The following is a 19740-nucleotide window of genomic DNA, read 5'->3' as shown; positions in this document are numbered from 1 at the left end:
TCCCGTAGAAAAGCAGTCTCCTGTCCACTGTATCCATGGTCCATGTGACTGCTGTAAAACACATCTTTATATACATTTCACAGCAGCTCAGCAAAGATGGCCACCCCCCCCTATAAAAATCTATATGATAAGGCTACTTTCACACTAGCGTTTTTGCTGGATCCGGCAAGGTTCAGCAAAAACGATTCCGTTACTGATAATGCAATACGGATCCGTCATGAACTCTATTGAAAGTCAATGGGGGACGGATCAGTTTTCTGTTGTGTCAGATTGTGTCAGAGAAAACTGATCCGTCCCCATTGACTTGCATTGTAGGTCATGACGGATGCGTCTTGCTCCGCATCCCAGGAAGGAAAGCAAACCGCAGGATGCTCCGGTTGGCTCTCCGGTATGAGAACAGAATGGAATGCATTTTGAAGCATTCCGTTCTGTTCAGTTACGTTATGTCCCCATTGACAATGAATAGGGACAAAACGGAAGCGTTTTTTTCCGGTATTGAGACCCTATGACGGATCTTAATACCGGAAAATATTAGCGCTAGTGTGAACGTAGCCTAAATAGGTTAAAACACGAAAATTGTCTTTGTCATTGACACATCTAGTAAGAAATACCAGTCAGTCTTTAAGATGATGTTATTTCAGTTTGGATTGTCATGTCTTCGATGAGTCGAGACACTCTCCACTTATTTAAATGGTCTGAAAATATAATGTAATCTATCCTGAAATCAGAACGACTCATTAGGGTGGAAATATTGTGCTAAGATCCCAAATCACAATCATTCACGCCCATAGACCTTGACAGCGATAAAACTGTGCTGAATTAATTGCATGATTCCTGCACTCCTGGCTCTTAATATTCTGTCTCACTGGGACAATTTGCCGCAGACGTCTTTTGAACCGGGGATACAAAGCGGCCAGATACGGCTCTCTCCCTCACTCTGTCATTCTTCATTTTAATGAGGAAAAAAATGTCACCAATACCTGGATGAACTTGAAATATTAGATTTTTCATAAAGCCTAATAATTCACAATTCTGTTTTCCGGTGTGAAAAATATTTATATTTTTGACTCTTCCTTGTGCATTTTTCTTTTTTTATTTATTCATGAATAAAGAGGAAAGAAAGTTGTTGAAGTAGCATTTACCGGCAAATAGATGATTATTTAGCGTCTTCATCTAGGAGGATGTTGGCAGGAGTTTCTCAAAAGTGCTACAGTATAAGATTTATGGAGATGGATCTGTAAGTTAGTAAATGGAACCTAGTGTTGAAACATGGCAGCTTGGTAAGAGATTGTACTTATTCCGTAGCACATCCTGAATTTCTATCTTTTGCTGTACATTACTGAATGTCCTATGGTTGACACAAAAAAAGGTATTAAAATAGTCTATAATAAGAAATGAGCGAATCAAAGTTGACGAAGTGGAATTCTATCCGAATATCAGGAAATATTAGATTTGCACCAAATCTGAATTTTCTCACGCTTCGTGGTAACGAATCACATTTTTTTCTAAAATGGCTGCTGCACGTGTTAGGACATGGAGCAAGGAACTCTGGGAACGAGTGATCACTCACAATGACATGAATGCAGCCAATCAGAAGCTAGCCAGCCCGGTGATGTCACAGCCCTATAAATAGCCTCAGCCATCTTGGATTCAGCCATTTTCCAGTGTACTTAGTGCAGGGAGAGACGTCAGCAGGCGCTAGGAACAATGGTAGAAAAGACTTTAAAACTTTTATTTTGACATCAGACACCCCCGACCAAGAGTCGGTGGGTTCGTCAGACACAACACTTAGTTGGCATGGCCTGGGAGCAGGCCCTGTGCCCTCACCTGTCCTCAACCTTCCTCTGTCCTTTTCTGTTCTCTCAGCCAGAGAAGTACTGTATTATATCCTGTGGGCTCAGCTCCACTATACAGCGAGGATGAGCTACTAGAGGACATTCAGCAGCTACTGGCCAGCCAAGATGTGGAGGAGACATCCGCCGCTTCCTCCGGGAGGCGGGCAAGTAGTGATGAGGAGAGTAGTGTGGGAGCTGGTGTTGCAAACGGTCGGGCTCCTGACCCAGAGACCGTTGAGGAGGACATCAGTGATGTGTGGACAGTACTCGATGATGATGATGTAGCTGATTGCACTTGGGAGCCGGGTGAATTAGGGGATTCATCATTATCGGGAAAAGAGGGTGGCAGCATGCCCGTGAGGCAGCGGCAGAGCCAGTAAGTCACTAGTGTCGCCGGGAGCCAGCAGGGTGGCAGCAGTGGGAGGTCGGGAGCCAAACGTGTCCGGGGTAGACCACCCGCTTTGCAGGAGCCTACCTGCCCAGAAAGTAGTGGTGCAGGGGTCCACGGAAGCAGCGGTGGTAGCAGTCAGTCAGTGCGGAGTGTTGGGGGTAAAATCACCTACTTGGCGGTGTGGCAGTTTTTTGTTAAGCCACCGGAGGAGATGAACATGGCCATTTGTAGAATCTGTGGGCAGAAGGTGAAGAATGGCCAGGATGCCAATGTTGGCACCATGGCCCTGCATCAACATATGCAGCGTCACCATAAAGTGGCCTGGGAAAACCATGGCTCCAATGTGGTGGTCCAGCCTGCCGCAGCAACTGCTGCATCACCCAGTGGCACACACCCAATTTCAGGCAGTCAAGGCTCCACCACCTCAGCCGAAGGAAGCTGTCTGTCCTTCCCATCACCCATCATCTGCTGGTCCAGATGCTCCTGCTCCTCCTCCTACTCCTCGTCAGTCATTACATCAGCAATCGATCACCGAAGTTATTGCCAAGAGACAACAGTATGCGTGCACTCATCCAACTGCTCAGAAGCTGAATGTGCTCCTGGCCAAGTTGCTGGTGCTGCAGTCCCTCCCTTTCCAAGTGGTGGACTCTGCACCTTTCAGAGAACTGATGGGTTGTGCCGAGCCGAGGTGGAGAGTCCCAAGCCGTCATTTCATTGCCAAAAAGGCAGTACCAGCCCTGCACACGTATGTAAAACAGAAGGTGGGCCAGTCCTTGATCCTGTCGGTGTCTGCCAAAGTGCATGGCAGCACTGACGTGTGGAGCTGTAACTACAGTCAGAGACAATACATGTCCTTTACAGCCCACTGGGTGAATGTGGTTCCTGCACAGCCACACCAGCAACTTGGCCAGGTGGCACCGCTTCCTCCTCCACGTTCTCACGCCGTTGGTCCTGAGACAATGTCTGCCTCTGCCTCCTTATCCTCCACCTTGTCCTCAGCCTCCACTGCAGGGACAATTCACAGTGCCCCTCCAGCATACCACATTTGCAGGGCACGGCGGTGTCACACTCTTCTGCACCTCATTTGCCTGAGAAAACAGAGTCACACAGGGGAGAAACTGCTCCGTGTCCTTCATCTAGAAATCGAATCCTGGCTTTCTCCACAACAACTCAAAATCGGAACCATGGTGACCGACAATGGGAAGATTTCTTGATGATCCAAGTGGACAGGAGTACTCCCCTGTGTAGCTTCGATGTCAGCCAGTGGCAGCTCATGCATGACAACTGCCGTTTGCTCAGCCCCTTTGAGGAGGTTACGTTATTTGTCAGTCACCAGTACTACAGGATGAATAACGTCATTCCACTGTTTCATGTCCTGGAACAGATGCTGGTAAATCTGGCTAGTCAGGGGACATGGCGCCTAGATCTCACGGCCACATGAGCCCTGTAGATGCTGAACTGAAGGAAGAGGACGAGGACAATGGAGCACAAGCAATGGGTAGCGAAATGGGAGTTTTTTCTACACAGGTGACAGGAGAGGAGGAGCAGGAGTAGCCAAAGGAGCTTCCGGGGTGATGAGGAAGATGAGGCAGAGGACCCAGACACACCGTGGCAGTATGCAGTGGAGATGGAGGCAGGGAGTCCCTCCGAGTCACTTGCACAAATGGCCCAATGCATGGTCAGTTGCTTGCATAGTGACAGCAGAATTGTCAGCATTCGGCAGAGGGATTACTTCTGGCTCTCCACCTTGTTGGACCCTCGCTACCGGTCCAAAATCGGGGCCTTTTTTACACCCGCTGAGAGGGAGGACAAACTGAACTACTATAGAGACATCCTATGTAGTCAGTTAGCTGCTGCCTATCTGCACTATCGTCCTTCCTCTCGCAGGTGTGACCGGGGGGTCCTCTGTGCTCACGTTCCTCTGTCATGGCTGCTGTGGCAGGGTGGGGGGGGGGGGGTAGGAGCAGTTCCAGCTCCATCAGCAGCAACTTGAGTCTAGAGTCGCTGATGAGCAGCTTTCTTCACCCGCCTAGTGAAGAAACTACTCACCAGCAGCAGAAGCAGCTAGACCTGGAGCAGGACCTGAACCAGCAGGTGGTGGCATACTTGGACAGCACCCTGCTACCCCACATTGGAGATCCTCTGGACTACTGGGCAGCCAAACTGGATTTGTGGTTGCAACTGGCAGAGTTTGCCCTGGAAAAGCTGTCCTGCCCGGCCAGTAGTGTGGCATCAGAGCGGGTGTTTAGATGAGGCAGGGGCCATATTTACCCCAAGAAGAACTCGCCTGTCTACCCTAAATGTGGAGAGACTGACCTTTGTGAAGAGGAATCAGGCATGGATCAGCCAGGATTTCCACCCACCAATGCCTGAGGCATCAGAATAGATCATCCATGGTGCCACACCAACACTTTGACAAAAGAGACCTTTTTCTTCTGGCTACCTGCCTCAGTTACTATTCTGATGTTGCCACACGCCTGATGCCACACTCTGTCGTTGTGCCACTCTGTGGCCTCCTGATGCTGCGGCCACCTCCACATTGTCATTGTGCCACCCTGTGGCCTCCTCCTGATGCTGCCGCTACCTCCACACTCTGTAATTGTGCCACTCTGTGGCCTCCTGATGCTGCTGCCACCTCTACGCTGTCATTGTGCCACCCTGTGGCCTCCTCCTGATGCTGCTGCAGCCACTTCCGCACTCTGTCATTGTGCCACTCTGTGGCCTCCTGATGATGCTGCTGCTTTCACCTCCACACTCTGTCATTGTGTCACTCTGTGGCCTCCTGATAATGCTGCTGCTGCCACCTCCAGACTTTGTCACTGTGCCACTCTGATGTCTCTTCATGCTGCAGCCACCTCCACATTGTCATTGTGCCACCCTGTGGCCTTCCTCCTGATGCTGCCACCACCATCACACTCTGTCATTGTGCCACTCTGTGGTCTCCTCATGCTGCTGCTACTGCCACCTCCACACTGTCATTGTGCCACCCTGTGGCCTACTCCTGATGCTGCTGCCGCCACCTCCACACTCTGTCATTGTTCCACTCTGTGGCGTCCTGATGATGCTGCTGCCACCTCCACACTCTGTCACTGTGCCACCCTGTGCCCTCCTGATGATGCTGCTGCCACTTCCACACTCTCATTGTGCCATCCTGTGGCCTCCTCCTGATGCTGATGCCACTTCCACACTCTCATTGTGCCATCCTGTGGCCTCCTACTGATGCTACCGCCACTTCCACACTCTGACATTGTGCCACTCTGTGGCCTACCGATGCTGCCGCCACCTCCACAGTGTCATTGTGCCACCCTGTGGCCTCCTCCTGATGCTGCTTCTGCCGCCACCTCCACACTGTCATTGTGCCACTCTGTGGCCTCCTTCTGATGCTGCTGCCCCCTCCTGACTCTGTCATTGGGCCACTCTGTAGTTTCCTCATGCTGCTTCCACCTCACCACTATGCCATAGGGCCACTCTGTGGACTTCTCATGCTGTTCCCATCATCCCCACTTCATGACTGGGCCACTATTTTGCCTTTTGGCCTGGCTGACATCATCATTTATTTGACCCTTCTTCTGATCTGTCAGAAGGAAGGAAAAATGAGACGCACAACGGATCCTGTCAGCTGTAAGACCTGCATGACATGGTCCCTTGTTTATATCAGAATTGGCTTATGATTTGGTAGCCAAAAGCAGGAGTGGGTACAAAACACAGAAGACATGCAAATATTCCATTCACGTGTCATCTCTGTTTTGGATCCACTCCTGTTTTTTTGGGATTTAGCAATACTGATGGATTACTGACCAAATGCTGACCGACGCTCCACAGACAGGATCCATTTTTTGGGGGGTTATTGTTCTGACGGATCAGAGGAAGGGCATATCATATGGTCCACTTGTCATAGGCCGTCACACTTACTCTCAGGGGGCATGACGTCTCCGCCTGAGAGTAAGTGTAATGGCCTATGACAAGTTGACCATATGATATACAATTATTGATACATGGTGTTATGGGAGTATGTCTGTAAGGGTGACAATGGCGGGATGCCACTAGCCCAACTTGCATTGTTTGACTCCCACCTTCTGAGTAATTATTAAAGAAATGGTATAGTATGGATTGTCCGCTGGTATGAATGGCGGTCATGTTTCCACCTTACTTTGGGAAGGAGCATGCTCAGTTGATGCTCAGTGCGAGGTCGCCATCTTGGATGTGGGCGCCTGTGTCTTCTATGTGATAGATAGTATCGCGGGATGAGAAGCAATTCACGCCTGCGCACTACGCAATCTCGGACGCCGACCAGGTCCTGCCGTCTCATGTGAGAACCTTCGATTGAATGAATTATTTGTTTTTAATCAACACGATCATGTACACCTGATTTGCGATATTGAGTAATGATGTTATGCACTGTTATCATATGAATTTATGGACACAGTATTGGCACATAGCACTTTATGACTTATTGTCTGTTTTTAGTGAGATATAATTATGCACATCTTCCTGTACATTGTTTTTAACACTGTTTTTGTAGATATTGATGTATAATCATGTAATCACTTTTCTAATTATGTATGCTATATAAGCACCTGACTTTGCACTATGTATTATGGCTTGACAAAGGCTCCATGGAGTGAGCTGAAACGTTGCTGTTACCACATGGGTGAATAAAATACCCTTTTTTTTCACGGATATTTGAGTGCTGCCTTGGCCTTTTTCGCATATATCTAACAGGACCGGATCCGTGGTCTGCTTCAAGGAATTGCACCAGCTTTTATTTGTGTGCTGCTCTTCAACTTTTTTAACACATATTATCTGTATTATATATATATAAGCTATCTAACTAACTATCTAATGTAATGACACAGCAAAGCAAAGAGCACAGCAATGACACTGCTGTCTCTCTCAGAACTCCACAAAGCTACAGAAAATGGCTGCTGGGGAGGTTCTTATATAGTAAGGGGTAGGCAACTTCCCTATTGGTTGCTAGGGATGTTGCTAAGCAAAGACATTGCAGCCTTCTCATTGGCCCACAAGCAAGAAGGGAGGTTACTGATGAAAAAAAAAATCTAGAATATTCCAAATTACGAATATATATCACTACACTCACCTAAAGAATTATTAGGAACACCTGTTCTATTTATCATTAATGCAATTATCTAGTCAACCAATCACATGGCAGTTTCTTCAATGCATTTAGGGGGGTGGTCCTGGTCAAGACAATCTCCTGAACTCCAAACTGAATGTCAGAATGGGAAAGAAAGGTGATTTAAGCAATTTTGAGCGTGGCATGGTTGTTGGTGCCAGACGGGCCGGTCTGAGTATTTCACAATCTGCTCAGTTACTGGGATTTTCACGCACAACCATTTCTAGGGTTTACAAAGAATGGTGTGAAAAGGGAAAAACATCCAGTATGCGGCAGTCTTGTGGGCAAAACTGCCTTGTGGATGCTAGAGGTCAGAGGAGAATGGGCCGACTGATTCAAGCTGATAGAAGAGCAACGTTGACTGAAATAACCACTCGTTACAACCGAGGTATGCAGCAAAGCATTTGTGAAGCCACAACACGCACAACCTTGAGGCGGATGGGCTACAACAGCAGAAGACCCCACCGGGTACCACTCATCTCCACTACAAATAGGAAAAAGAGGCTACAATTTGCACAAGCTCACAAAAATTGGACTGTTGGAGACTGGAAAAATGTTGCCTGGTCTGATGAGTCTCGATTTCTGTTGAGACATTCAAATGGTAGAGTCCGAATTTGGCGTAAACAGAATGAGAACATGTATCCATCCTCTGATGGCTACTTCCAGCAGGATAATGCACCATGTCACAAAGCTCGAATCATTTCAAATTGGTTTCTTGAACATGACAATGAGTTCACTGTACTAAAATGGCCCCCACAGTCACCAGATCTCAACCCAATAGAGCATCTTTGGGATGTGGTGGAACGGGAGCTTCATGCCCTGAATGTGCATCCCTCAAATCTCCATCCACTGCAAGATGCTATCCTATCAATATGGGCCAACATTTCTAAAGAATGCTATCAGCACCTTGTTGAATCATTGCCACGTGTAATTAAGGCAGTTCTGAAGGCAAAAGGGGGTCCAACACCGTATTAGTATGGTGTTCCTAATAATTCTTTAGGTGAGTGTATATTCTAAATATTTGCAAATTCTCGAAGTGGCGATATTCGCGATTAATATTCGCAATTCGAATATTCGTGCCCAACACTAGTCAAGACTATGTTATTGAAACATCTAGTGTTATTGTCCTTCTTTGCAGCCTTTCTCAACTTATGCAATTCCTCTACTGAGGGCTGGTTTGATGCATCTCACTTTTCTTGCCACTCCACTTGCCCGTTGTTTTGGACCTCTGTTATCAGTGGTCCTCTGTCATTCAATCAATGAAGTCTAGAAACCTAATCATCCATCTCTAGAAATCTAGGGGGTCATTTACTAATCTGAAATACGCCTAAGGGTCCATTCACACATCCGTATGTGTTTTGCGGATACGGAAAACACGGACACTGGCAATGTGCAATCTGGACAAGAATAGGACATATTCTATTTTTTTTTGCGGAACAGAAGTGCGGATCCGGAAGTGCAGATGCACATTCCGGCCCTATTGAAAATGAATGGGTCCGCACCTGTTCCGCAAAATTGTGGACGTGTAAATGAACCCTAAGTTAGGTGTATTTCAGGCGCATATGGCGGCAAAGTGGTTAGTTGTGCGCTATCTGTGACTTCCACCCACTCACGCCAGGTCTAAAATTGTGAGCGTAGATTAGACAGGGAAGGGGACGGGCCATCTCATTTACCATTTTCTATGCCTGTTTTAGGCGTAAAAAATGGTCTAAATGTAAGGCAGCTCGGAAGCTGTCTTACATTTTGAACTGGCGCTGGATGCGACCAACTTATGGAGAGGCCGGCGTCTCTTCATAACGTCAGCTGATCCACCGCCAGCTATGGATCTAAAATGCAGGTCTTAACAAATATGCCCCCTAGTACTTATAACCAGTAATACTGTTACACTCAAGAAATACATGCAGGCCCCTCTTCTAGTGAACTCAGTCACCATCACAACCTCCTCTGGTAGAGAGTTCCATAGTCTCACTGCTTTTACAGTAAAGAATCCTCTTCTATGTTGATGGAGAATCCTTCTTTCCTCTAGACGTAGAAGATGTCCCAATGTCCTTTTGTCAGGGTGACAGTTCTGGGTATGAATAAATGATGGGAGTGATCCCTGTATTGGCTTTTGATATATGTATACATAATTATTAGGTCATCCTATACAAACTATACATACCATAAACCTGCCCCTTATTGGGAAGTGACCTCCATCTGCACAAACCGTAGCGTTAATACCTTTTGCTTAATGATCTGTTGCTTCATTCTGGAGAAAAAGTACTTTTAATCCATATGTAGATGAACATTTAAGTGCACAGAGGGCAGACCCAAGCCAATCTGTTCACTGCTGCTCCTCCTATTCTTCTGCCAGCCCCTATCTCTCCTTCTTGATTGACAGGGCCATGCGAGATGACAATGCAGGAACCTAGCCCTGTCAATCAAGGAGAGGGAGAGTCTGGCAGAGAAAACAGGAGGACCAAGGGTGCACTTAACTGCTCATTTGCATATGGATTTTAAAAAAATAACACTTTTACTCCGGAATAAAGAAACAAATCGCTAGGCCAAGGCATTGTGCCCGGTGTAAACATAAATTTCTTGGTGACAGACTCTACTTCAAAAAATAACATTGACATGTCTTCTCCGGTAGCAGAGCCACATGGGTCTATAGAATTGTTTTGGTGCCATGTTCGGGATCTGGATGACATGGGTCCTGAATACAGATGTGTCAATGGTAAAAAAGTACTTTTTTCTTGTCTTTGAATACCCTTTAAAGTGCATTGAAAATTCTGTCACACGTTTTCTGCTTATTTCTCCGCAATCCCCACAAGGTTGACACGTATGGGTTCTGTAGATCTCATCACAGTCTATTTTTCACCTCTGCTTTTTTGCAGCGTAGAATTTTCTCTAGTAACATGTTATTTTCCTCTTTAGAAGAACGCTGATTGCGGTCTCCTCCAGTACTCAGCATGTGAACTGAGTCTGCCGTAAATCAGATAGGAAATCATTATATAAATCTGTGGCAGGCAGCCTGTCCCTTGCTGCCTGATTGCTACTGTCGGAGCCATACGTTGCAGTGAACCTCAAACGTCTCATTTTTTGATGTTCCTTTAGTGATTACGCCTCAAACCCCAAAGTACCAATTCCAATATTCACACCACGTCCCACAACTTCCCATGTAATACATGACGTGAAATCTGCAAGAAACCAAAACTATTCCATCAATGAAATACATGAAAAATGTCAGGAAATATTACATATCATTATCATAAATATTCATTAGCATTGCAGGCATTGTAAGGGTGGTTGGGTCATTTTTATATAAAGAATATGAATTTTGTGTGATTTGATTGGAGAGAAAAAAGGAGAAAGATTTTTCCAGGCAAAAATGTGTACTTTCAGATTCGGGTAAAATTTATTCAGACCCGAATTGAATTAGGTGGTCAATTTGGCTGAATCAGACCGGAGAGGGGTTTTAACAAATTCGCTCATGTCTAGATCTGAATAGATCCCTCTAGAGAGGAATGGAGGAGGGAGATAGAGAGGCTAGAGAGACTGTAACGGTCGCGTACACACACACACAGGGGGGAGGGAAGTGACCACTGCGCTCCACCCTTACCCCTGGCCCTGCCTACTTGCCTCGCGAGTCCTAATGACAGGGGACAACTGGACGGCAATCCCTAACTTGGAGTAAGTGCAGGGATGACAGACAGACAAACAACAGGACGTGAACGGACCGAGTCAATACCAGGAAAGCTGCAAAGTACAAATGGAGCAAGCAGAGAATTGTCAGGAGAAGCCGGGGTCATAAATACCAGGAGAGCAGAGAAGTACAAGAGGAGTCCTAAGAGAGTAGTCAGGTGGGAGCCGAGGTCACAATACCAGGACGGAAACGCAGTACAGGAGCAGCAGGCAAAAGGATGGTCAGGGAACAGGATCAGGTAAGTATTCAGCATTCCAACAAATAGCCAGGAACCTAGAAATTAACAGGCAACCTGTGGCTAGCAGGCTGCCTGTATTTATAGTGAGGAGTGAGGGTCATGTGACGTGGCCAGCGTCACATGACCGACAGACCAACCAGTTGAGCACCGAGTGATCAGCTCGGCGCTCAAGGCAGACTAGGAGCAGGGAGCCACCCAGCTAGTAAAGCCGCCCTGGGAATGAGGTCAAACACAGAACCTCATTCCAAAAGCTAAGCAACAGTTCTGCGGGCAATGGGGGACCGAGTGCACCTTCGGAACCCCGTGACAGTACCCCCGCTTTTACGAGGGGCCACCGGACCCAAGACTTCAGGCGATAGCTTTTCAGGGTGGTCTAAATGAAATTTACGAACAAGTCTAGGAGCATGAACCTCCCTTGCAGGTACCCAAGACCTCTCTTCAGGTCCATACCTCTTCCAGTGAATCAGGTACTGCAAGGAATTACGCACCTTCCTGACATCCACTATTTTAGACACCACATACTCGACAGCATCATTAACAAGAACCGGCGGAGGCGAGGCTTTGGATGGTACTACCGGTTCAAAATATTTTTTAAGCAGAGATTTATGGAACACATTATGAATGTTGAATGACTCAGGCAGCTCCAACCTAAAAGATACCGGGTTAATCACTTCCGTGATCTCATATGGTCCAATAAAATGAGGAGCAAATTTTTTAGAAGTTACCTTGAGAGATAGATTCTTGGAGGACAACCATACTTTATCCCCAACCTGAAAGTTTACCCCCCTTGAACGTCTCCTATCGGCCTTGAGTTTTTGAGAACATTGAGCCTTTTCTAGGTTCGATTGAACCCGGGCCCAAACTGTGCACAGTTCGTAGGAGAGTTTAGCTGCTTCAGGGTTAGAGGAGGAGACGGACGACCCAGAATGAAAACGGGGATGAAAACCATGGTTACAAAAGAAAGGGGAGACCCCAGCAGAAGAATTGACACGGTTATTCAAAGCAAATTCAGCCAACGGAAGGAATTTGACCCATAATTGCTGGTCATCAGCAACATACAACCTCAAGAATTGTTCCACAGACTGATTAAGGCGTTCAGTCTGCCCATTACTCTCAGGATGGTAGGCGGAAGAAAAAGACAATGAAATTTTACATCTTTGACAGAAGGCCCTCCAGAATTTGGACACAAACTGCACACCCCTGTCAGAAACAATATTTTCCGGGATGCCATGTAAACGAACAATCTCTCTCACAAAAATAGACGCCAGGGTTTTAGCATTCGGAAGTTTAGACAGGGGAATGAAATGAACCATCTTGCTAAACCTATCGACCACTACCCAAACCACAGTCTTACCCTCCGCCAGCGGTAGGTCAGTTATAAAGTCCATCGAGATATGGAACCAGGGTCTACTGGGAATGGGTAGGGGTCGTAGGTTACCAGCAGGGCGAGTCCTAGGTGTCTTGGACCTGGCACAAACCTCACAGGCTGACACGTAGGACTTGACATCCCTAGTTAGAGTGGGCCACCAATAAGATCTAGAAACCAGATCCTTAGTGCCCTCAACACCCGGATGTCCACAAAAGGCAGAATCGTGACACTCACCCAACAGCTGGAGGCGAAATTGTACGGGAACAAACAACTTATCTGTTGGGGTGGATACCGGTGCCAGATGTTGTTCAGACCTAATGCGAGCCGAGATATCCTGGGTAAGAGCTGCTAAGAAGATTTTTGCTGGTAGGATGGATTCAGGTGGTACCTCAGTAGGTTGAAAAGCCTGGAAGCTCCGAGATAATGCGTCCGCCTTCACATTTTTACTTCCCGGCCTGAACGTGATGGAAAAATCAAAACGAGTAAAAAACAGAGCCCATCTGGCTTGACGGGGATTCAACCTCTTAGCAGACTCGAGAAACATAAGGTTTTTATGGTCAGTGACAACAGTTACACAATGTCTTGCCCCCTCCAGGAAATGCCTCCACTCCTCAAATGCCCATTTAATGGCCAGCAGCTCCCTATTCCCTATGTCGTAGTTTCTCTCCGTGGGAGAGAATTTCCTGGAGAAGAAGGCACATGGTCTCAGATTAGTGAGGCTAGCAGGACCTTGTGAAAGGACTGCTCCTACGCCGTCCTCGGACGCATCCACCTCCACAATAAAAGGTTTCTCCTGATCAGGCTGGATCAGAATGGGGGCGTTACTAAATGCCTTTTTTAATTTTTCAAATGAAGAAATGGCCTCAGTAGACCAATTCTCCAAATCCGCCCCTTTCTTAGTAAGGTCGGTCAACGGTTTAGCAATTACGGAAAAATTCATAATAAATTTACGATAGTAATTGGCGAAACCTAAGAACCGTTGTAAGGCCTTTAAGGATGAAGGTCTTACCCATTCCTTAATTGCTAGTACCTTACCAGGATCCATCTTGAAGGCGTGAGGAGTCAGAACATGCCCTAGAAACAGAATCTCCTGTACACCAAAGACACATTTCTCTTGTTTAGCGGATAGCTGATTCTCCCTCAACACCTCTAATACTTGTTTAACATGAGACACATGGGATTCGAAGTCAGGAGAGAATATCAAAATGTCGTCAAGATAGACAATAACAAATTTACCTAAGTACTCCCTAAGAATGTCATTCATGAAGTTTTGGAACACAGCTGGGGCATTGCTGAGTCCAAAAGACATCACTTGATATTCAAAGTGTCCTACCGGATATTGAACGCCGTCTTCCATTCGTCTCCCTCCTTGATTCGGATTAGATTGTATGCCCCTTTCAGGTCAATTTTGGAAAACCAGGTTGCCCCCAGAACCTGGTTAAATAAATCCGGAATCAATGGGAGGGAGTATCTATTCTGGACAGTGATTTTATTTAATCTCCGGTAATCGATACATGGCCTAAGACCACCATCTTTTTTCTTAACGAAGAAAAACCCCGCCCCCATAGGAGAGACAGAAGGTCTAATATGCCCTTTACCAAGGCTCTCCTTAATATAATCTTCCATGGCCTTGCGTTCGGGCATAGAAAGATTATAAATTCGTCCTTTAGGAAACTTGGCCCCCTCTACTAGCTCTATGGTACAATCATAAGGTCTATGGGGGGGTAGAACCTCCGGGGTTGGTGATGAGAATACATCAGAATATTCTCTAACAACAGAGGGTAAAGTATCAGACTTTACTGAGACCCCAGCCTGTACCACGGACAAGCACGAGTCACACTTAGGCCCCCATCTCACCAACTCCCCATTGGACCAATCTATAGTGGGGTTATGTAGTCGGAGCCAAGGCAACCCTAGTACCAGCTCAGCAGGTAGGTTCTCCAGGACTAGAAGCGAACATCTCTCTGAGTGGCACACACCCACGGTTAGAGAAATCTCCGAGGTACATAAGCTCATCGTACCACCAATAAGAGGAGTAGCATCAATAGCCATGACATGGATAGGAGTTGGTAAGGCAAACATAGGAATACCCAATCTTACAGCATACTCAGAGTCAATAAAGCTAGCCGCTGAGCCAGAATCAATAAAGGCCTTACCCGGCCATTTATCTACTCCCAGAGAAATCGTAATGGGTACCAAAAGCTTACATTTAGAAAATTCAGGGTGTACCTGGTCTTAGGAGACTTGACAGAGAGGACCTTCTTAGGACACTGGTTGATCCAATGGTCAGGATCTCCACAGTAAAAGCATTCTCCACGTCTGCGGCGAAGATTCCCTCGGGTCATGCCAACCTGCATGGGTTCCTCGGTGGAGACCTCAGCATTGTCTCTGGGATAGGCCTCTGGCTGGACCACCATCTGGGAAGAGAACTGTTGTTCCTGTCGTCTCTCTCTAACCCGTCGGTCAAGTCGGACAACAAGGGTCATCATCTCCTCTAAGGTCTCTGGAAGTTGATAACTGACCAGAAGATCCTTTAATTTATCAGACAGACCTGACCTGAACTGACTCTTCAGGGCTGGTTCGTTCCATCCTGAGGGGACACACCACCTTCTGAATTGGGTGCAATAATCCTCCGCTGGTAAATTGCCCTGAACCAGTGCCTTTAGAGCCGTCTCGGCTACTAGAGCCCTGTCTGGTTTATCATAGAGGGTACCCAAGGCCTGAAAGAACCTCTCCACAGAATATAAACAACTGGTGCCAGCAGGTAAAGAGAACGCCCAGTCCTGGGGATCACCCTGTAATCGGGAAATGATAATGCCCACGCGTTGACTCTCGGAGCCAGAGGACACGGGGCGCAAACGGAAGTAAAGTTTGCAACTCTCCTTAAAAGAGAGAAACTTCCTCCGGTCTCCAGAAAAGGAGTCTGGGAGCTTAATCTGGGGCTCAAAATGCGGACTGGAGGCCTGAGGAGTGGAAGAACCTTGCCCTAACTCAAAAGAACTGAGTTTTTCCCCTAACTCCTGCACCCTCTGCGTCAGATTAGAGACATGGTCAGTCAGGGTCACCAGAGGATTCATAATACAGTGGTTATTGGGCCTGTTAATCTGTAACGGTCGCGTACACACACACACACAGGGGGGAGGGAAGTGACCACTGCGCTCCACCCTTACCCCTGGCCCTGCCTACTTGCCTCGCGAGTCCTAATGACAGGGGACAACTGGACGGCAATCCCTAACTTGGAGTAAGTGCAGGGATGACAGACAGACAAACAACAGGACGTGAACGGACCGAGTCAATACCAGGAAAGCTGCAAAGTACAAATGGAGCAAGCAGAGAATTGTCAGGAGAAGCCGGGGTCATCAATACCAGGAGAGCAGAGAAGTACAAGAGGAGTCCTAAGAGAGTAGTCAGGTGGGAGCCGAGGTCACAATACCAGGACGGAAACGCAGTACAGGAGCAGCAGGCTAAAGGATGGTCAGGGAACAGGATCAGGTAAGTATTCAGCAGTCCAACAAATAGCCAGGAACCTAGAAATTAACAGGCAACCTGTGGCTAGCAGGCTGCCTGTATTTATAGTGAGGAGTGAGGGTCATGTGACGTGGCCAGCGTCACATGACCGACAGACCAACCAGTTGAGCACCGAGTGATCAGCTCGGCTCTCAAGGCAGACTAGGAGCAGGGAGCCACCCAGCTAGTAAAGCCGCCCTGGGAATGAGGTCAAACAGAGAACCTCATTCCAAAAGCTAACCAACAGTTCTGCGGGCAATGGGGGACCGAGTGCACCTTCGGAACCCCGTGACAGAGACAGAGAAGAGAGAGAAGAGAGATAGAGGAGAGAGATAGAGAAGAGTGAGCAATAGAGAGAGAGGGGGGGATAAAAAGAGAGAGAGGATAGAAAGAGAGGAGAGAGCCAGAGAAGAGACAGATAGAGGAGAGAGATAGAGAACAGGGAGTAATAGAGAGACAACGGGGAATATAGAGAAAGAGGGGATAGAAAGAGAGAGGAGAGAGATCGAGGAAAGAAGAGACATAGATAGAAGAGTGATAGTAAGATAGAAGATATCGAGAGAGACAGAGGAGAGAGATAGATAGAGAGATGAGAGAGACAGAGAAAAGAGAGTGTGCCGTGCCGCCCCCCGGTGCCGATCGTGTCCCTAGTCTATAGGAATGCCGAGTGGTGTGGTGTAGCCTATATGTGTCACGGTGCTCCTATCTGGATATAACGAGATCCCCGACTTAGGCTCCGAAGCAAATAAATGGGGGATTTTTGAGTTAGGGGATGAAGAATAACTTGAGTCCAGACCTTGGTAAACTGTAACAGCAGCTTTACTTGGGTAAACTTGATTCCAGACAATATGCAGGCTTTTCTTACATTCAGGCTTTCTCTTGGTTCCAGCAGGCTTTGGTATAAACTTGGCAGGCAAATTTGATAACTCTGCTTTCCCTCTTTCTCTGCTGGGCTGACAGGCTTGCTTAATAACTCTGCTTTCTTTCTCTCTGCTGTGCTAAACTTTGCTTGGGTCTGGTTACTGGACTTTCGGTCGGTTCTGGTATCCTCGGATTAGGGTGCTTTGGGGTGTTGTCCCCCTCCTGACACTCAGTAAAGTAAATTAGCACTTTTTCTCTGGTTGCTATATTTTCCATACATCTGCTTCCATGGCAAGCATAGCTTAGCCTGCACTGGCTGTTATAGGCACATCTGGCTGTGACCATGCCCAGGCGTACACTCCACTGTCTAGACTAGACTAGAACTGGAATAAACTAGTACTGCTACCCCTCCCTTCTGAAGCAGGACTGGCATACTTCCGCACAAAGGGGGGAGAATGAAATGGTTAGTTCCATTCTATCTAAGTATCTGTCTCTCTCTGCCATGTATGCTGCCACCTGCTGGTGAACCAGGCATATTACATGAACAAAACAGTTGCATAACAGTAATATCAATGCACACTTGTGAAGGACCTAGAAATAAATACAAGAATGACAATACAAGACAGTAGCAGAGTGAAAGAATAGTAACACCACTCCAGGGTGTTAAAAGAGGAGAGACAAAGAGAGAGAGACAGGGATATATAAAGATAGGAGAGGTAGAGAGAGCAATAGAGAGAGGGGGATAAATAGAGAGAGAAGAGAAAGAGGAAAGATGAGAGATAGAGAGGGGAGCGAAAGTGAGATACAAGATATAGAGAGATTGAGAGATTGAGAGAGAGAGAAAAGAGAGATAGCAAGAGGAGAGAGACAGAGAGAGATAGAAAGAGTTAGAGAGAGATTAGAGATACAGGTGAAACTCAAAAATTTAGAATAAAAGGGGTTGTCCGAGTTATTTTTTTGTTCTTTCTATGTTCCTAACTAGGCAAATATAACAACTTTACAATTAACTCACTTTATCTGCAGTGCCTGGTTTATCAGATTTGACTGAGGGTCACGTGACCTGTGATGTCAGCTTCTCTCCCTGCTCTGATAAAGTTTGTTTACAAGCCTGTAAACGAGACGTCACTGTGCTGGCCACGCCCCCCTTCACTGCCGGGCTGTCTGCTCTCTCCTAGGATTCTTAAAGGGTTTCTGTCACCCCATTAAACCGTTTTTTTTTTTTTTTTCTTTACTAATAATCCCTACACTGCGATCTCCTCATACATAATCTAATTAATGATTTTGGTTCAGTAGAATTTCTTAAAAATCGATTTTTATAATATGTAAATTACCTTGCTACCAGCAAGTAGGGCGGCTACTTGCTGGTAGCAGCCGCATCCTCCGATGGTAATGACGCCCCCTCTGCTTGTTGATTGACAGGGCCAGCGGACGGGATCTTTCTCCGCTGGCCCTGCCTGTTTTGATTCAATATCTTGCGCCTGCGCCGCGGCCGTACCTATATTCAATCTGCGCAGGCGCACTGAGAGGCGGCCACTCACTCGGCCGCTCGCTCCTCAATGCGCCTGCGCCGGGTGTAGATGTGACGTCATCGGCGCAGGCGCATTGAGGATGGAGCGGCCGAGTGAGTGGCCGCCTCTCAGTGCGCCTGCGCAGATTGAATATAGGTACGGCCGCGGCGCAGGCGCAAGATATTGAATCAAAACAGGCAGGGCCTGCGGAGAAAGATCCCGTCCGCTGGCCCTGTCAATCAACAAGCAGAGGGGGCGTCATTACCATCGGAGGATGCGGCTGCTACCAGCAAGTAGCCGCCCTACTTGCTGGTAGCAAGGTAATTTACATATTATAAAAATCGATTTTTAAGAAATTCTACTGAACCAAAATCATTAATTAGATTATGTATGAGGAGATCGCAGTGTAGGGATTATTAGTAAAGAAAAAAAACAAAAACGGTTTAATGGGGTGACAGAAACCCTTTAACCTCTTCAGCTGCACAGACTGGGTAGCTGCAGGCAGTGACAATTCTGGGCACAGGAGCTGACAGACTAGAGAGAGCATTGCACAAGAAGGTAGGGGGAAGATCCTATGTTTATTAGCAGTGTCATTATACAGCTGGGACTTGTAGTTCTACACTTACAAGTTGCTGTTGATTCTCCCAGCACTCAGGGCAGCTCTTGTATCCACTCCCTTAGCAGTGCAGGGGGAGGGGCAGAAGTTGTTGTTATTGCATGTAAACAAAGGGCCAGAAAAGAACCAGGGAAATTAGGAAATATATATATATATTTTTTTGCATAAAACTTGCTTAGCTTAGTTATATATTGCTGCCTATCAGATTTTCAGTGCTATAGATTTTTTTTTCAGAACTCGGACAACCCCTTTAACGCAGCTTAAAATTAGAATTTTGTGAAAAGGTTCAATATTCTAGGCTCAAAGTATCACACTCTAGTCAGCTCATTAATCCATACCCCCTGAGCAAAGGGTACTTCAAAATTGAGACTTTGGGGTTTCATAAGCTGTAAGCCATAATCATCCAAATTATAACAAATAAAGGCTTGAAATATCTCGCTTTGCATGTAATGAGTCTATCTCATATGTTAGTTTCACCTTTTAAGCTGCATTACTGAAATAAATGAACTTTGCACAATATTCTAATTTTTCGAGTTTCACCTTTATATAGAGAGAGGAGAGAGAGACACAGAGAAGAGAGATAGAGAGAGATGAGAGAT

This window comes from Bufo bufo, chromosome 7, assembly GCF_905171765.1.
Source record: "Bufo bufo chromosome 7, aBufBuf1.1, whole genome shotgun sequence".
In the NCBI taxonomy this organism is placed as follows: Eukaryota; Metazoa; Chordata; class Amphibia; order Anura; family Bufonidae; genus Bufo; species Bufo bufo.
The sequence above is the reverse complement of the archived record's forward strand: the minus strand, read 5'-3'. Positions refer to the sequence as shown.